Below are 7,961 nucleotides of genomic sequence, written 5' to 3'. Positions count from 1 at the left end.
GCTGGTTGGATCCTCAGCAGCCCAGTTCTGGATGCCTGGCACCACCACAATACTGTTTGAATTCCATCACATCACAACTGTGTGTATTCAGAAATCACAATGAAAGTGTGTGACCCCTGACAAGCACTTATGTGTTCACCATAATCAAGTATGTGTGATACCTGGTCATGCAACAACAACAACAACCAAAAAGAAATAAGATGGAATAAAAGAAGAAGAAAACATTGACTTTTGAGGCAAATATGACTTTTTAATTTGATGGTTCCTACAATCTGGGAATTATTTGCTGATCCCAAAGTGAAAAAAAAACACGTTCTGTGTCTTCTTCTAGAATTGTTACTTTATTCTTTTATGTTTAGTCTATGATTCCTTTTGGATTAATCTTTGTATTTTCTGTGAAATGTCAAGGTTCCTTAAATGTTTGAAGCTCTCTCTCTCTCTCTCTCTCTCTCTCTCTCTCTCTCTCTCTTTCTCCCTCCCTTCCTCCCTCCCCAAAGCAGTGCTCAGGATCCTCAGGGGCCACACTGGTGATTCTAACTAACCAGTGCTGGAGGCCTCCAGAGCCACACCTCATAGTGCTCTGTGGCCCTTAAGGCGCTGGAGAACAAAACAGGTCCAGGCACTCACTGGGCATGTTCCCTAGCTCATGTATTATCTCCCTGCCCTCTGAAGGTTTCTTAATGGGGAGGTTTTTAGTTACAAACACAAGTTCTTTTATGGATATAGAGATATTCAAATATTCTATTTGTGCATCCATTTGGTAATGTATGTCTTTGTTAGACTTAATGACTTCCCAGAGATATCTGTGGCTTACTTCCGAAAAGCTGTGTTACTTCACTTGGCAAAATTAACTTGAAATATGGGATGAAATCAAGGGCCATGAAAGAAGGAGAGCATTCTGGATTAACTGTGTGGTCTAAGGTAACACACGAGTCTTTATGAGAGGGCAGCAGGATTTCGGATATCAGATGCAACCACAGAAGCAATTCTAGAACAATGGAAGCCATTGTTATCTGGAAGCCAGAGCCAGGAATCCAAATTGCAGGAGAAAGGGGCTGGGAACAGATTCTCCTCCAGAAGGAGCATGTCTTGCCAGGTTCTCCACTTGTCAGGTGAAATCAAATTAGAATGCTCAGAAAGATGATATAATAAACTGGTGTCAATGTAGGCAGGCAGGCAGATAGGGAAGGCCCCTCCCAAGGCAATGGCAGTAAATTTCCTGGGAAGTAATAGTCCTGAAGTTGCAAAAGCCAACCTTGCAGAATATAGGAACTAAGACCTAACAAGACCCTCACCTGGTGCCTCCAACAGACCCAGAGAAACTCCAGCAGGAACAAAAGGAATTTCAGGAAAGGAATTTCAAAGAAGACCACCACTCCCAACCCCTTGGTAACTTCCTTAGCAATGGACAATTACCTAGATAGAAGCCCCACATGAGGGCAGATTTGAAAATCCCTATAGAAACCACCTTGAACAAAGGAAGGGCACACATAAGCTGCCTAAGCACACGTGCTACTTGCGTCCTTGTGGCCAAGCACATGTGGCGCCTGCATCTCCCCTCTTGAGATGTGGACTTTCATGCTTTCACATCTAATGCTGGGGTGTGTGTAGGGGCTCTGTTCACCCTCGGAGAAGCCCAATTCTCCCTTGAGCATCTCCCTCTCTCCCTCCCTCCCTCCCTTCCTCCCTCCCCCTCCCTCCCTCTCTCCCTCCCTCCCTCCCTCCCTCCCTCCCTCCCTCCCTCCCTCCCTCCCTTACTGCCTCCCATACCTTCAAAACCTCCAAATAAAATCTGTTCTACTTCATTGCTTGTCTACTCCTGAAATTATTTTCTGCAAGGCAGACAAGAACCCATAATCCTAGGTCCCAGGCAGCAGAGGTGGATGGGGAGAAAGGGATTGTCTTTCTCCTTCCCACTTCACATAAGCCACCTATAGGGCCCACTGACATCAGTGGTTTTTTTTTGTTGTTGTTGTTGTTGTTTTTTGTTTTTTTGCTTTTTGGGTCACACCTGGCTATACACAAGGGTTACTCCTGGCTCTGCACTCAGGAATCACCCCTGGCGGTGCTCAGGGGACCATACGGGATGCTGGGAATAGAACCTGGGTTGGCTGCATGCAAGGCAAATGCCCTACAAGCTGTGCTATTGCTCCAGCCCCCCAGTGTTGTTTTAAGTCATTTATGTTTGTGGTAACTTAGCAGCACTGTAGCACTGTCGTCCCATTGTTCATCGATTTGCTTGAGCGGGCATCAGTAACAGTCTCCATTGTGAGACTTGTTACTGTTTTTGGCATATAGAATACACCACAGGTAGCTTGCCAGGCTCTGCAGTGGGGGCAGGATACTCTCGGTAGCCGGTAGCCGGGCTCGGGCTCTCCGAGAGGGACAGAGAGCTGTGCTTCCTGCTGTGCTACCACTACAGTCCCTTAGCAGCCAGTCAACTTAGCAGCAGCAGGAAATAAATTCTAGTACAAGGAGTATCTCCAGGGGCCCAGGGAAAAGCCTGAAATGACTGAATAGTTTTCTTTATCTGCAGGAACCCTGGTTGGATCCCAGCTACCGCTGGTGTAAGCCCTAAGCACCAATGGATGTGGATCTCCCCAAGAAAGAAGAAAGCATGCATACTCTTCAAATGTGTTGCCAGTGATATTGACATAAAGTTTTTATATTTTCCTATCAGCCTTTTAAAGTCTAGGCTGTGTGGTGATTGCTTCTTTTGTTCATTGTTTTATTTAAATCAGTCTACGGATTTGCTCATTTTTAGGATATTTTTTAACAATCAATTTTTGGTGTCATTATTTTTCTCTATTTTTTGTCCATTTCTATTTTACTTACATCCTCATTTACCTCATTTTCCCCTTTTTCTACCTAAGTTTGTGTGGTACGAACGTTCAGGTTAGGCAGTCTGAGGCGCTGAGATAAGAAACAAGAGAAAAATTATTTTCACGGAGGATCACAGGACTCACTCAGATCTTGTGACCAAGAGCAGCCTTCTCAGCCTCCTTTTATTTGCTGTTTTATTGTAAATACATCCAATTAAATTCAACAGAGTGGGAAGAATCAAAACAAGGAACGGAGGTACAGGATGAGCAAGTATCAAAGTATACATTGTTTTGTCCTGCTTACAAGGCAAACAGCTACAATATCCATGAAAGAATATGACCCCACAATACCACTTCTGGTAATATATCCTGAGGATACAAAAAAGCACAGTAGAAATGACATCTGTCCCTATATGTTCATTGCAGCACTGTTCACAATAGCCAAAATCTGGAAACAACCCAAGTGCCCTAGAACAGATGTCTGGTTAAAGAAACTTTGTTACACATGCACAATTGAATACTATGCAACTGTTAGGAGAGATGAAGTCATGAAATTTCCTTATAAATGGATAGATATGGAGAGTATCATGCTAAGTGAAATGAGTCAGAAAGAGAGGGTTAGACATAGAAAGACTGCACTCATTTGTGGAGTATAAAACAACATAACATGAGGCTGACACCCAAGGACAATAGATATAAGGTTCAGGAAGATTTCTCCATAGCTGAAAACCTGCCTCATGAGCGGAGGGGAGAAGGCAGCTGGAATAGAGAAGGGATCACTAAGAAAATGATGGCTGGAGAAATCGGTAGGGATGGGAGATGTGTGTTGAAAGTAGATAATAGACCAAATATGATAACCTCTCAGTATCACTTGTATCAATTGTCATCCCGTTGATCTTCGATTTCCTTGAGCGGGCACCAGTAACGTCTCCATTTGTCCTTGTTGTGTGCTAGTGCAGCCCAGTGATATCTGCTTGCTCCAGGAACAAGAAGAGGCTCAAATCGTTCATTCAGGGATTTGACAAAGAAATCTGACCATCTCGTTGGTGGACAGCCATGCGGTCTGACGTCCCATGGAATCCAGTTGGTAACAGCTCTAGTCCAGCAGTTGTCTCTGAATCGCATTACATGACCATCTGATTTTTGATGCCTTGGCAAATGAGACAGCGTCCCTGATTCTTGACCATCAATGGAGGTCAGAATTCCGGATTCCTTCTCTCACTTGTGTGAGATGTGATACTCCTAGCATAGCTCTTTCGATTCCTCTTTGGGATACCCGAATAGCGTTCTCATCCTGTTTGCGTAGGGCCCAGGTCTCTGAGGCGTATGTTAGTGCAGGAAGAACGGTGGAATCGAAAACATGTGCCCAGAGTTGGAGGTTCTTCATCCTCTTAACCACTTCTTCGACTCTCTTGAAGGCATTCCACGCTGCTCTCTTCCTCCTGCACAGTTCTGGCGCCAAGTTGTTCCTCATGTTGATTTCTCGACCCAGGTACACATAGCTGCTGCATTCGGAGATGTTCGTTCCATTGAGAGCAAATGGAGCTGCAGGGACTAGTTCGTTTTTCATGAGCATCGTCTTGAGATTCAGCTGCAATCCGACCTTTCCACACTCATGGTCGAAGTCGGCCAGCATTTGTGCCGCTTGGCTAATGTTTGGTGTTATGAGAACAATGTCATCAGCGGAGCAGAGGTGGAGTAATTGCTGACCATCTATCTTCACTCCCATTCCTTCCCATTCCAGTTGTCACATGATGTTCTCGAGGGTGGCACTGAAGAGTTTCGGTGATATGGTATCACCCTGCCGCACCCTTCTCTTTACATCAATGCACTTCCTTGTAGAATGGTGAGATCCTGGTGGTGAATACACAATACAGCTCGCAGAGGATTTTGATATACTGAGTTTGAATGCCCTGTTTGGCTAGGACTTCGATGACCACTTCAGTCTCACAGAATCGAAGGCCTTCCTTAAGTCGATGAACGTTAGACAGAGAGGCATTTTGAACTCTCGAGAAACCTCAGTGAGTTTGGTCACTGTATGGATATGGTCTATCATGCTGAATCCCCTTCGGAACCTGGCTTGCTCGCATGGTTGTCCTTCATCTAGTGTTCTGCCTATTCTATTCAGGATGACTCGAGTGAACAACTTGTAGACGACAGACAGCAGACAGATTGGGCGATAGTTGCCAATGTTGTGGATGTCTCCCTTCTTGTACGACAGAAGGGTCCTACTGTTTTTCCACTGAGACAGGCAGCAAGAGCCAAGCCAGTGTATTGATGTACTGGCAGCAGATTCTTCAGGTGTTTGGGGCTGCTGTACATGTCTTTACCAATGAAATGGCATGTCAGATTTCAGAAGGGAGAACGTTGGGAATGACATATCCATCCTGCGGAATTTGGTATGTGGGCAGGTGGACATGGCTGTCAAAGAGATCCGAGTAGAAGTCGTGAATAATCCTCTCCATTGCCTTTCTGGAAGGTGTGATAGATCCATCGGGACGTCAGAGGGCAGTCATCTTGGTCTTGTAGATGGCGAAGGACAGGCGAGGGTTGCGAATACTTTTCCCAGCTTCTGCCGCATCGGTCAACACTGCTGCTCTTCTCTCTTTGAGGTCTTCCTTTATCACAGCTCTGCACAGCTTTGCGAGCTTGGATGTTAGCTTGTGGTTGCCTGAGGCTCACGCCAAACCACGCTGATGAATGAGCTCAACAGTTTCCGAAGACAGGCGTCTGTTTGTGGCTTTCTAACTCTTGGCATTCTTTGCACAGTCATGGAGGTGCTGGACCAGTCAATCGTATTCCTCCTCAATATTGTCAAGGACAGCATCTTCCCACGTTGCTGCAATAGTGTCAAAGAGCTCCCAGGTGGTGGTCATTCTGGTAGTTGCCTTCTTAGACTTAAATTTTGCAGACCTTTCTCCCCGCTCTGTGAAGTAGAATTTTGCACGAAGGAGACGGTGGTCCAATCCCATTTGGAATCTTGGGACAACAGCAACATTGGTCAGGCAAAACCTTCGATTGAATATGATGTGGTCAATTTCATTGTGGAACTGTCCACCGGGAGACTCCCATGTCAAGCGTTTAGATTTGGCCTTCTGGAACTGTGAGTTACCAGGGATGGTTTTGGTCGACATGATGAATTCAGACAGTCTCTCACCCTGATCATTTCATTCTATGCCATGGGTCCAAATGTGGAGTTCTTCGGGCGACCTTCTTGGGCCTATCTTGGCATTAAAATCACCAACAGTGATCTTATAGAAGGTGTGGTCTTCTTTATAGAACTTCTCCAGTTCCATGTAGAACCTCTCAATTTCTTCTTCATCGTAGTTGGAAGTTGGTGCATAGACGATGAAGATAGAAACTGGAGGCAGTGAGCTACATCTATTCAAGCGTAATCGTCCAATTTGGGTTGTTAGGGATTCGAATGAATCGATGCTCATGGCAAGTTCGTGTTGACAAGAACACCAATGTCACTGATGTCTCTGTTGTCACATGTTCCGAGGAACAATTCTTCTCCAGTGTTGAAAATGGCATGATGTGATTGATGTCTTCTCGTTTCGGTCAGACCAATGATGTCGTACTTGATCTTCTGCACTTGCACCCTCAGGTCCTCGATGGATGCTTCTGATGCCAGCGTATGTGCATTGAAAGTACAGACAATCATTTTAATCTTTCTTCATTTTGGCAGCCTAGTTAGGCAGAGCCTAGCAAGCTACCCGTGGCGTATTCGATATGCCAACAACAGTAACAACAATCAGCCTCAATCACCTGACACTGAAAGAGCCCCCAATATGGCAGCATTAAGAAAGATGAGCAAGAAGAGGCTGAAAAAATCTCAGGGACCTCTCAGTATCTGTGTTGCAAATCATAGTGTCCAAAAGTAGAGAGAGAGTATGGGGAAAATTGTCTTCCATGGAGGCAATGGGAAGATGGGAAAGGGGGGGTATACCGGGGATATTGGTGGTGGGGAATGCTGTACTGGTGGAGGGATAGGAGTTTGATAATTTTGTGATTGTAACACAAACATGAAAGCTTGTAACTATCTCATGGTGATTCAATAAATTTTTTTTCTTTTTGCTTTTTGGGTCACACCCGGCGACGCACAGGGGTCATTCCTGGCTCTGCACTCAGGAATTACCTCTGGCGGTGCTCAGGGGACCATATGGGATGCTGGGAATCGAACCCGGGTTGGCCACGTGTGAGGCAAACGCCCTACCTGCTGTGCTATCGCTCCAGCCCCAAGATTCAATAAAATTAAAAAAAAAACAGCCATGATCAGTTACAGGAAGGAAAACATGGTCAGTTACAATTTCCCAGGAAGAAAGCACCATCTAGCACTAGGATCCATAGGTCATGACTTCCTCACACCTGGGGTCTGTGATAAATAGGAGAGGATGTTTCCATCTAAAGGTGAGCTAGGTCTGAGATATGTGAGAAGGGAAACTGCTTCTTTGTGCTGCGGGAACTTGCTGGCCACAGAGGGTTGGTTTGGCCTTTTCCACATCAATGGGATAGACTCACAAGCTTAGGCTCGCCCACTTAGTGCAATGTGGGGTCCTGGTTCTGCTTCCTACTTGCAGGGTAGCGTCCAAGGATTCATCTTCATGATCTGGTTGGGCACCAACAGTTTTTCATTTGCTCTTCTTATTTTTAGGACTTTCGTCTTTTTAAATATAAAGGCTGAACATTCTAGATCCCCACAGAGCACTACATTAGTTGCAAGTCACAAATTTTGTTTTCATTGTGATTTAGTGAAAAAAGAGTTCTGATTTCCCTTGTTACTTTCAAATCTTTCTATCATTGTCTATCATTGATCCTTGCCTTTCTTCCTTGTAGTCAGAGGACATATTCCATGAGTTTAATCATTTTATATTACTGAAACATTTTTGGGGGTGAGCAGCACACCTAGTGGTGTTCAAGGCTTCTTGGTGGGGCTGAGGAATCATATGGCGTGCTGGGGACAGAACCTGGGTTGACCACGTGCAAGATAAGGACCCTATTTGATGTACTATCACTCCAGCAAAGATTTGTCAGCATATTTGAAACCTGTATATGGTCCTATTTATAAATCTATTTTGATGAATGTCTACGTGAAATTGTCTGGTAGACACCTCAGCTATGTCAACATTAATATTTACA

General features: G+C 44.9%; 1 pseudogene; it reads right to left on the bottom strand.

The window, feature by feature from the left end:
• Positions 1–5,167: 5,167 nt before the first annotated feature.
• LOC129405536 (craniofacial development protein 2-like) lies at positions 5,168–6,486 on the bottom strand (annotated as a pseudogene).
• Positions 6,487–7,961: the final 1,475 nt, after the last annotated feature.

This window comes from Sorex araneus, chromosome 6 (genome assembly GCF_027595985.1).
Source record: "Sorex araneus isolate mSorAra2 chromosome 6, mSorAra2.pri, whole genome shotgun sequence".
NCBI lineage: Eukaryota > Metazoa > Chordata > Mammalia > Eulipotyphla > Soricidae > Sorex > Sorex araneus.
This window is presented reverse-complemented; position numbering and strand designations above follow the sequence as displayed.